General features: G+C 38.0%; 1 long non-coding RNA gene across 1 annotated transcript; it reads right to left on the bottom strand.

The window, feature by feature from the left end:
* Positions 1-680: 680 nt before the first annotated feature.
* Positions 681-11,638, bottom strand: LOC127520798 (uncharacterized). Its single transcript, XR_007932207.1, has 4 exons — positions 10,418-11,638; positions 8,304-8,404; positions 7,930-8,020; positions 681-1,087 (listed from the first exon to the last, which is right to left on the bottom strand). It is a non-coding gene; the product is annotated as an uncharacterized LOC127520798 (long non-coding RNA).
* Positions 11,639-12,266: the final 628 nt, after the last annotated feature.

Genomic DNA, 12,266 nt, shown 5'->3' with positions numbered 1-12,266 from the left:
GCAGGATGATGTCGGAGGAACGAGACAGATAAAGTTAAAAGGAAATATGAAGGAAAGATGCAATGCAAAGAGATATGGGAAGATCTGGATGATCCACTGTTTCTTTATTCTCCAGAGAAAAAGACCCTGCTAATATCACATGTCTCCACAAGGGTTTCAGAAGAGATTTCAACAATGTCTCAAACTGTGCTCATATGTGCCAAGATACCAAAGTCTGCATTCAAAGTGATCTCAATATGAACTTTTTTCATGTCCAAACTATGTGCAATGAAATCCACATTATTTGTATCTTTATACTATACAGTATGTCAATAATTGTTATTTTTGATTTCCCCTAATGACACATCTGAAACAACGTTGATACCTGAGAGCTCCTTGGAAACAATAACCTTTATGCAGTAAAATTTACTGATTTACTCATTTTTTAATGTCACTCTAAATATAACAGTAACGTGATAATTGACTACTTGTTTCTTTGTTTGAAATATTTCTTTCAGTGGGAGGTTTGTAATGGTTAGGTTTAGCATGTCCCCAGAGCAGATGCTTCTTATTCTATTAGACATGCTCAGAAAAGCCCTTTTATGTCCTGTGTTGCATATTGAAATATTTTTGGACTATGTGGGTGGAAGGTGCAAAGTGGATAGAGAGCAAGCAAGACAGAGTGAGAGTTTTGTATTTATTGATTAGGAGATTTACATAACCAAAATAATAGAATTTAGACTTCTGTCTCCAGTTTTTCTTTTATAGTTCAGTTCTGCTTCTGCCAGATTCTGAATCTTTTATGTACACGAATGAAGCTAAAATAAGTTATTCTTGTGCCTAAAACCATGAAGAAAAATATTTTCTCATATAATTATGAAGTAACATGTCCATACTGTGCAGTAAAATTTCAGTGGTGCAACAGTCATCTGTAAAGCATTTCAGATTGCTTGTGTTTGTGCGGTTTATGTTGTAAGAGAGCAGCAGGATTCACTCAAAGCAGGAGTATCAGCTCACAACAGCTGCAGTGAGGTTCAGTCCAACAGAGATGTGCTTCAGTTCTGCAGGTCTAACACCCCTATTTCTGCAAGCTGCTGGATGCATCTCTCTGTGATACATTTGAAGAGGCACAAAATGATATATTCAGAAAAAGCATATATTACACATAAATATATGTGTTCTTGGATAAGTGCTTCATAATACAAATTTATTCTTAACTCTTACATTAACTCATATGCCTAGTTATGTCATGAAACTCTAGATGGCACATGGTGATGGGTCCCTAATGCAAGGTGGTGATATTTACAGCGTTAACTACTTGGCACAAGCTGATTGGTTCATGTTGCATCTGCAGCCAATGAGCTTGCTGCTTAACATTTACATGGCTGGTTAGCATTCACTATAACAGTTTCCCTGGCTCCAACTGTATAGATCTGCTATGGGTAATTGATATATGCTATTTGTGCAGCAGCAGTATGTCTTACATACTCTCAGCAGAGTACCGTATGTATTGGCAGTAGCAAGTTCCTGTACTTGCTCTGCAGCCGCAGCATCAATAATAGACAGCAGCAGCAATTATATACAACAACAGCAATAATCAACACTCGCAAAGTTTGGTGTCAATATGTCAAAGCATTGCAGAGATACAGCCTCAAGAGGCATTTTGGCATCAAGCCTCAAATTTGTTGCTGTGGTATACGAAAACAGTTTAGTCTATCAATAACATAAAAAATGACCCATGGGCAACTTTGTTTTGATTTTTTTGCCACTTCCTATCAAAATTGTGTCATTTGGACTCAAACATTTAGTTAAACTATGGTTCCGTGTTTCCTACAGTGGTTTCATCTCGATCGGAAACACAGTTTTGAAGATATTTGCAAAGGTTTTTTAAGCGCTAAATCACCACATTGCACAAACCATAAGGCGAAACCTAACATTTTGGTATTGTTGGACTCTGCAAAGATTCAGGAGTCTAAGGAGGTGACTCCCGTGAAAATTTGTCAACCACATCCAAAGTTATAAGGATGTAAATAATTTTTTTTCTCCACTAGGTGGCACTGGTCTGAAACTTCTCAGGCCCCTTCAGGGCATCGTGCTGATGACCCATACCAAAGACTATAGAATAACACAAGACATGTCACTCGTATTGTTTTGAATGGGAGAAAGTATAACGCGCAATATGGCGGAATAAGTCCCGCCTTCAAAATAAGAGCCAATCGTCGACTGGTAAAGTCATTGCGTCACTGCAGCGGCCGTTAGAAGCACCGGTTTCTATAGAAACAGTCAGACGCACACCTCCGAAACGAGGCACAAGAGACGCGCATTTAGGTCTGCGCATGCACATTAGCTTGATCCAGCCTAAAAAATACATTTTTTTTTTGTCATGATTCGAGCGTTTGGAAAAAAAATTTATGAGACAGTTGTTGTCAGATTTCATTGGTGATTTCAAATATGAAATTTAATTGAAAGCTTGGCAAACAGCTTTGGAGAATTTGATGTTTCCCCATTCAAAGAGACAGGAGTTGCATGCCCGAGAGGCATTTCAAAGATGGCCGCCAAGTGAAATGACCTGTCTTAAAGGGACTTTGCCCATACTGAGTTTCATAACAATATGCTAATGGTTTCATAAAATACAGCATTTCAGCATAAAATTCAAAACGGCCGACGTCCAAAATGGCTGATATTGGAAAATTGGATATCATTTGACTCGGCATGTCGCCCTTAATCTAACGAGACCACATGGACAAACCCATCAGAAGTTATCAAAAATAGCTATTTTTTGTATCTCCGGACCAGTAGGTGGCGCTGTGCCGAAACGCTGCTTGTTGCCTCAGCTCATGCTTGTGATGAAATTTGTTTGTGCGTTTTTCTAAAACAGTTTGAGAAATCAACTTGAATTTTGTCGCCATGGTCTTAAGATGATCTGGTTCAATTTTCGTGAAAATCGAAGCAACGGCCTAGGAGGAGTTCGAAAAAGTAGGTTTTTTGGAAAAATCAATGTCATATGGTGCATTCAAATCGTCTTGAGCCAAGGAATTAGAGGAAAAATTATTTTAGTCCTAGCCCTTATGGTTCAAAAGTTATTTGCATAAACATAACTGAAAATTTGGACAGGTGGTGGCGCTAGAGGGATTGAGATAGAGACTCCAAATTTGCTATGTACACTGTTCGGACTGGCCTCTAACTGTGTGCCAAATTTCAACTTTCCTGCAAACGGATCTATGGGCTGCCATAGATTTCAAGTGCGGAAACGGAAGAATAATAAGAACGCCAACGGATACTAAAGGTGCCTACGCACCTTCAGAGCTTGGCCCCTAATAACAACAATTATTACTATATTCATATATATTAATGCATATTAGAAAAGATAGATAGATGGATAGATAGATAGACAGACAGACTCATCGGTTGACCTCTAATGTTTATATACTTTAGAAAGTGGCTCCTAAAATGTCAAGCACACAGAGATTCCTCAATGATGGATTGGATACAGCCTACGATCCTCCAGTGTGCCCATTAAAAAAAAATGCCATCCCTTCCCAATCTATCCCACAAAGTCTGTGCTCCTCAAAAATGTCTAAATGTTCTTTGACACACACAGACTCACACCAGAAACTCAGTTGCCATTACATCACACTGTCTGAGAGCACCCATCTCAGGCTATTTTTACTGCTAACCATTTAATGAAGCTGCCACGACTCACATTTACACACAAACACACAGTGATAAACGCACATACGCTTAGGGCAGGAAACTGCACTCAGCACTGTTGAATTAACCTTCAGACTCCTCTTTAGCTCCCTTGCACCTGTTCTATCCCACTGCACTGAACGACACAGTCTTCTAGACTTCTTAGAGCACACTTTAGTGTGAAAATATAATTAAAGAACTGAATCTATTATAACTGAACTTTTTAAAATACTTGGTTCATGCAATAATCTAATGATGATGATTATGAGTTTGTAAGAGTATGCTTACACATATCATGTATGAGTCAGGACTGCAGAATTTTTTTGCTGTGTTCCATTTTAGATACAAGCAGTAGGTACAATAAAACACATGAGACTACAGATTGTTTATTTTGAGAAATAAAAGATTGAAAGAAGCAAATATAATAATAATAATAATAATAATAATAATAATAAATTATATAATTATTACATTTCATATATATACCATTGCCCAACTACCTTACCTGCCCAGCTGAAGAGTATTTGTTTGCTTGCTCTCAATGGACAGACTTTCAGTTACTGTCAGACTGTACTGTGTGACTGACTCATTCACATTCAGTTTCAGCTTGAATACACACCTCTTCAAACACTTTACCAGCACTCTTCTTACTCACCTGTAATATCTGAACTGTAATCTTCAAAACTACTTATTTTAATTCATAATCCAAAGCCAATTTAGACTACTTGACTCCTACAATAGTATCTGCTATTTGTATTTTGAGTTTAATACTTTGCACAGTGTGATCTTTATTTATTTATTTTTATGAGTGTATATATATAAGCAGCAGTCACTGCGCCATCCCAGTGACAATTCTTCCGGCATCCCTCCTCCTCCCCATCTCCTTCTCTATTTCTCTTATTCTTCCCAACCGGCAACCTCCCCCCGTTTCTCTTGAAACCAATACAGAAGTGACTTAAACTGCAATTCATCGACTGGCCGCTAGGGACAGAATCCAAAAGACAGCAGAATCTCATTGAGCCCCATGTTAAAATGCCCAACTTTACAGCAGAAAAAAACATGTTTACAGCCTGGTACAAATTGTGGTTTTGATCAATATAGCTAATTTTGCCCTTCATGACAACTGTGAAGGAGGTTATTTATTATAATATAAATTATAATATAAATTATATTAAGCCTTAAAGTTCTGCATAATTAAGGGCGCGGCCACTTGAGTGACAGGTGGATTGCCGCTGCTGTCACCACTAACTGTTTGTCTGCTGCCATCACGTCACCTCAGCTCCACCCACGTCCTGCCTTTCTGCCCATTTTTTGTTATCCGGGAGTGATACGCAGCGACGCGCTGCCAAGATGTCAGCGCTCTTCAGAAACCTATGGGTGACGTCACGGACACTTCGCCCATATTTTTTTACAGTCTATGATTCTTCCTCTGCACAGTGCTGTTGTGCTGTTATAAGAGGTTTTATTCATGTTACATGTAGTTGCTGTAGTAATAACTATAAATTATGTATAATTACATGCAATTAACTCTAAACCAAACCCTCATCCTAACCCCAACTCTATAGTAAGTACATGTAGTACATGTACTTACATTAATTATTATTATTCAGTACTTAAATCTATAATTACACTGTAATACTGACACCTTAAAATAAAGCGTAACCTAATATAAACAAATTAATTCATAAAAATATGTTAACACTTTGTTTTGATAGTCCACTTTAGACATTCTACTAACTATAAGTAACTTGAAAACTTTGAAAAACAAGAGAGAAAAAAAAGAACTGTGGGTCTTTTTGCCTCGCTGACATCTTCTGTTTACCAATGGCTTCTAACTTCGGTTAGTTTATGGGAGAGAGAATGAGAGAGAACGTTAATGATCTAGAGAGAGTTAATATGATAAAATGAGGTAGTGGTATGACATAAATGTAGAGTAATTTATGAAGAGAGATAATAATACATTAGGATATAATGATATAAAGCAAGACTAATTTGCACTCACAAGCCAAAATTATAAAGCTATATATGACACCTAATGGATAACACCACACTACCCCTCCGCTATCCTGCTACACCTGTGTAAAGTAAGATACCACAGCCTCTATTTAGTGCATAAATGTGATAATGGACAGAGCATGTGTGATTTGTGCATTTGATAGGTGACAGATAGCAGGTGTCAGACAGTTGTGGCACCAAATCTCAAAAGTGAACTGGAGGCAGGTTTCAAACTGACAGAAAGATACACACCTGCGAAAGCTTACAGAGCAAAGAATCCATATCAGCTGCGAACGCTATATGGTTCAAATGGGTTAGTTTAGAACCACTGCTATGATATATTTCTTTTTACTCATTTACTGTACATATACAAATGATCTCACCACTTTTCGGATTTTGTTGAGACAACCCTCCTCCAATCCGACACTTTCGTTGGAGCGCCAATGCATGAATACTTTTAAATAAACAGACTCATGTTAGGCCTATGTGGCGAACGGGAAAGGAAGGAAGCAAATAAAAAAGCATAAGGAGGGAAAGCTGTGATTTCCACCGCAATCAATATGTTTGGCACAATACAGCGAAGAAAAATAGCTTGTTTTGTGTTTTCTTTTTTAAAGAACATTCACATGTTTGTGACTAACCGGTGAGTAGGTGGTGCTTCTGGGCGTTTACACTACAACTGTGATGTGGTAACACATGTTTCTGAGTACCTTCATATGTGGTTTCAGCGATATGGTCACAAAACGATTTAGACTCTGTTTTAAGTCGAGGCCATTCACAAAATCGAACTAAACTGTACTTAAGTTTCAGGTTGATGATGCAAGACGCATATCCGAAGTAGCACGCATTCTCCTTGCACAGCACCGAATGAGCCAATAAGCATGTCTCAACGGGTTATTGAGCCAAAGAACCAGTTCGAAATGAACTTATAAAAGGGAAGCGACTCAAAAAGAACTAATGAGCCGGTTCTAAGTGTTGATGTTTTCAGAGGACAACCTTGTCGCTGAAAAGCTGACTTTCAACTCAGTCTGTAGGTTTGATTAGTTTATTTCGAACCGATTCTTTGGTAAACAGGGTTGTTCCAACGTGGTCCATGGTGGCCCATGAAGGCATGTTCACAATCAACCATATCAACCATCTTTAGGGTATAGTTAGTTTGAGGTATGGTTACCCCATCAAAAACAGTGTGGGGTTGTGATTCAGGATGCATATATGTGAAGAAGACAAGCAATACATGAAGAAGCTTCCAGCTTCTCATGGACTCAATGGCTCACAAAACACTGTGATTTGGGAGGGTAATGGCAATGCAGCAATGTATCCACTTTCTCCTTGTGTTCTGGATGGAAACAGCGTTAAACCTAATGTCACCTGAAGTAAAAATAGACACTGTCTTCTAGACCCTGACTCGCATGCATGCCCCTGAATGAAACCATGTGATGCTGCTCCCCCCCTCCCATTCCGCTCCCTCTCTCCTCCGTTTTATGTATTTTTTGTTTATACACAATATAAACAATTCTAAGAAACATACAATCCACTGTGCAGGCTTTTTCTGCCACCAGGCTATTTTGTGCTTGTTTCACTCATATTCACACATTTAGATAATTGTTTTCTTTGTGTTCCCTAGGGGAAAGAATGTGTTCTTTAATCATGCTGCTTCACTTCAGCGCTCTGACCATCCATGTCCAGGAGAAATCCCTCCAGGCTCTTTCTGTCATCATAATCTTGCTTATCTTGAATGTTTTTTCCTGGCTGCTGGTCTCATGTGATTGGCCATGTTCTGGTGTTTTAAACTTTGGGGGTTCTTTTGAGACATAAGGTCTGTTTTGCATTACACTCTTAAAAATAAAGGTTCCAAAAAGAGGTTTCTGCAGCAATGCCATAGTAGATGCATTTTGGATTCCCCAAAGAACGTTTCAGTGAACAATTCTTAAAAGAACAATTTTTTGTGTAAAGAACATTTTAAAAATATGAAGAACCTTATTTCCACTACAAAGAAACTGTTGTGCAGTGGAAAGGTTCCATGGATGTTAAAGGTTCTTTGTGGAACCATTGATGCCAAAAATAACTTTTATTTTTAAGAGTTTGCTGAATGAATGAATAAAGTAGGCCTTCAGTCTAGCTTCCTTCACCTTTTGCAGTGAAATCAGGCTGTGCTAAATAAGAACTTTTATTTATTATAATTTTATAATGCTTCCATTTTATTGTATCACGGTCATTCTTGTAAAATATATTGAGAGCATTTGTGGAACTAGTGGTTTTTGTTACCTCAATATTGCAGTAGGAGTGCTCCTTGAGACTCCTTGATGATTGGACCTTCCTGTCATGTGACCCCTTACATCAGCACATTTCAGCTGCCCTGAACAGAAACGGTGAATTAATCAAAGTTTCGCCCTTGTGAGCAAAATAGAGCACAGTTTTACGATCATTAAATATGAAAGACTAAGAGTAAGCAATGAAGATGCTGGCATAAGGAAATTTACATGGAAATCAATGCTGTGAGGTTCAAGAGCAGGGGGATCCAAGAGAGAGATTTCTAAGTGTTTGGGTTAAAGTTAGTGCACAAACACTAACACTCAAATGCACATCATAGTTATGTAACCAAAGGAGACAGACCGCTTTTAGACTACAGTGTTTCATACCTCACTGGGCTAAGGACATTTTCAGTAACTCACGCTCTTTTTCTCTGCGTCTATAGTGCTTCTTGTTGTAATATTTGGTTATGACTGTCATAACTCATCTTCTGAAAGAGAAAAAGTGATCCACACAGTACTATTAGTGTCCATGAACAACGCACTCACATACACACACACACACCAACAAATCCATGTCCAAAGCTCTCCAGGGGGTAACAGCCACAAAAGTCGGAATATTTTATTGCGCATTTATTTGAAAGAGAAAAATAAATAGAAAACCATTTACTCCTAATCCAGTCTAGAGATTCAAGGTATACTTTATCCAAATATGAAAATTCTGTCATCATTTAGTCATGGCTTTCTAAATCTGTATGACTTTCTTTTTTCCTGGCTGCTCTTTTCAGTGTAATGAAAGTTAATGAGGATCTTTTTTTATGTTCCACAGAAGAACGAAAGTCATACAGTTTTGGAATGAAATGATTGTAATATTGACAGAATTTTCATCTTTGGGTAAAACTATGCCTTTAAGTTGAGGACAAAATCATTCTTTTGTACCAAATATTTTCAATTAATTGGTTGGCCTGAATCTTGCTCACTGGCTCAGTTTAGGGTACAAGTCATATGGACTATTTTTATAACACTTGTAGTTCTTTTGAGTATTTTTTTGAAGCTTAAAAGCTCCAGTCCACATTCATTGCGATTGCATTAAAAAGAGCAACCAGCATAACTATTTGCTTTGTGTTCTACAGAAGAAAGAAACTCATACAGGGTTTGGAATGCTATTAGGGTGAGTAAATGCAGATTTCTTTTAATATTTTGAAGTCATCCTTGCAGAGGTCAGCTTTGATAATCCACGTGTTACCAAAGCTCCATATCTTAACTGATCCTGGAAGCTGAGCTGAAAAAAAAATCCTCACAGTCCTACTAATGTCATTAGTCCCTAAAACCAGAGCAGAAATAATGTACTGTCCTCAAGAAAATTTAACGGACTTCTCCTTCGATCTCTGTAACAACACTGCATACAAAATCAATGAAGCATAGTCGATCTTCTCTCTCTCTCTCTCTCTCTGTGTTTTTGCTTCAGTTTCAAGGGATGATCTGTGTTATATACAGATGGAAAGATTGTAGAGGGGGAGCTTAATTGAATATTTCATGAAGAATGGTCAAAGGGGTACATGCGTTGCATGCTTAGTGTTGTGAATCTGCATGTGTATGTGGTTTATATTTTACTAGTCTGGTGTGTGATCTATAGAAAGGCTTTGTCAACATTAATTCTATAATCTTGTCTCAGTAGGCCTATGTTTAAAAAAAAATCTAGAAATGCATATATTCCTATATATTGTACACAACTGCACATTTTAGCCGCACTTGCACTGTTTGTGAATTCCACGCTCCATGCTTCTTTCTGTGTGTGAAGAGAAGTAATTGGTGAAGCCTTGTGTTGGGCTGGGACTCAATGCTGTCAGTAATAATCATTTATTTAGGTCCCTGCTTGCACATGAAGAAGTACTATTCCAGCCCTGACACAGACGCTGCCCTCATTCCCTGTCCCTCATATCTATACAGGTAGGTGAATAAAGGCTAATGATGTTAAAGAGCTGTTATTGAACTTAAACTGTAAAAGGTGACAGGAGATCTAACAACTAATAACAGCCCAAACCTCAGGAGGTACACCTTGTAATAAAAGTTTGCATGTACTTTAATGTGATTGGATGAATGGTAATTACAAGATTTATGCATTCAGGTCTAATTACAGAAGAGAGAGAAGAGGCTTAAACTTTTAAACCTGCTCCATTTGACCATGAGAGGAAAGCCCTGAGGTACTCAGAAACGAATGAGAGGCCAAAAAGTGTATCTTAAAAGCTTACATATATATTTTCAAAAAGACTGTAGATAGATATCAAAGAAATGGCAAATGGCATTTAATCATGTTATTTATTACATTTTGATGGTTACAAATTAGTGTTAAAGCATTCTAGTGCACTTAGGTAAAACACGTAGGCTACTTCTGGTGTTTTTGGTGAGAAAAAGTTTTGTCTCGTTTAGGCGTGCACAGCATTTAATATCAGTATAAATCAATATGCTGTTATAAAATACATATTGTAAAGGAGATAAAATACTTTGAGTTTTCCCTGTTAAAAGCCAGCCACCTCGTCTGCACCACTCCGCGATTTAAAGAAAATGTCTATGAGAAAAGTTTAGGCACATGCGCACACACACAGCACATGAATATCATTATATGATGTTATAAAATACATATCGTAAATCGGATAAAACACTTACTTTGTGTTTTCCGTGCTCGTATGCACCTCATCGCGAGTCAAAGAAAATGGCGTCTGTGGAAAAGGCCCGCACAGCACGTAAATGTCCCGGATGTAACTAATTCCACTCATTGGCTGTGTCCGAAATCGCCCCCTATACCCTTAAATAGGGCACTATTTGAGGGGACAGCCATTTGTAGTGGTGTCCGAAACCATAGTGGACGATTTTCAGTGACCTCATTCAATCCCACAATGTACAGCAATAACGAGTGTACAACCGATGCACGCTCAACCGCTAGAGAATACAAATAAAGCAGTGTGAGAGTCGCGCGCTGAATGAATTCCCGCGTCTCGCCAGGAGATGGCGCCCGCAGCTGAATCAATCATCCATTCATTTTCCAAACCGCACTGGTCCATCATTATCATACAGGTATAAATTCCTTTTTAATTGATCATTAAATCGTTTAAAAGGTTTGAACATGCTAGTTCAACATAAATATGCATTACTACTGGAGCTGCCAGTTTGCTACATTTCAAAAGATTATTAAACAGCACAGCAGCACAAACTATGCGAAATCGGCAGCCCTTCCGGCGCACTCAGTGTCCGAATTCACGCACTCGTTTAATTTACTCCTTCAAGTGGACTATATTAGTGGAGTAACGTAGGGAACAGTGAATGAGTGTATAGGGGGCGATTTCGAACATAGCAACAGTGTTGATGGGGTTGGGTGCTGTTTACACTAGCCTAATCCATTGAAATTCAACACCAGAACTTTAACTCTTTACTCTAAGAGTCCTTAAAGGGTTAGTTCACCCAAAAATGAAAATTCTGTCATTTATTACTCACGCTCATGCCGTTCCACACCCGTAAGACCTTCGTTAATCTTCGGAACGCAAATTGAGATATTTTGGTTTAAATCCGATGGCTCCGTGAGGCCTATATAGGGAGCAATGACATTTCCTCTCTCAAGATCCATAAAGGTACTAAAAACATATTAAAATCAGTTCATGTGAGTACAGTGGTTCAATAGTAATATTATAAAGCGACGAGAATATTTTTGGTGCGCCAAAAAAAAAAAAAAAAAAAAAAAAAAAAAATAACGAATTATTTAGTGATGGCCGATTTCAAAACACAAAACATAATGAATCAGCGTGTCGAATCCGCAGTTCGGAGCGCCAAAGTCACGTGATTTCAGCAGTTTGGCACGCGATCCGAATCATGATTCGACACGCTGATTCATAACGCTCCGAATCTTCCTGAAGCAGTGTTTTGAAATCGGCCATCACTAAATAAGTCGTTATTTTTTATTATTATTATTTTATTTTATTTATTTTCTGGCGCACCAAAAATATTCTCGTCGCTTTATAATATTAATATTGAACCACTGTACTCACATGAACTTATTTAAATATGTTTTTAGTACATTAATGGATCTTGAGAGAGGAAATGTCATTGCTCCCTATGTAGGCCTCACGGAGCCATCGGATTTAAACAAAAATGTCTTAATTTGTGTTCCAAAGATCAACGAAGGTCTTACGGGTGTAAAACGGCACGAGGGTGAGTAATTAATGACAGAATTTTCATTTTTGGGTGAACTAACCCTTTAACACCAGGATTTTAACTTTGGCAATCTTGCTGTGTGGTCGTTACGTGGAAATACTATTTTAAAAACTAATTTGGATGAGTTGTGACTAATGTATCAGTTTT

The sequence above is a fragment of the Ctenopharyngodon idella genome, chromosome 10 (genome assembly GCF_019924925.1).
Source record: "Ctenopharyngodon idella isolate HZGC_01 chromosome 10, HZGC01, whole genome shotgun sequence".
NCBI classification, from domain to species: domain Eukaryota; kingdom Metazoa; phylum Chordata; class Actinopteri; order Cypriniformes; family Xenocyprididae; genus Ctenopharyngodon; species Ctenopharyngodon idella.
Note: the sequence above shows the minus strand (reverse complement) of the source record. Positions and strands in the feature narration are given on the sequence as shown.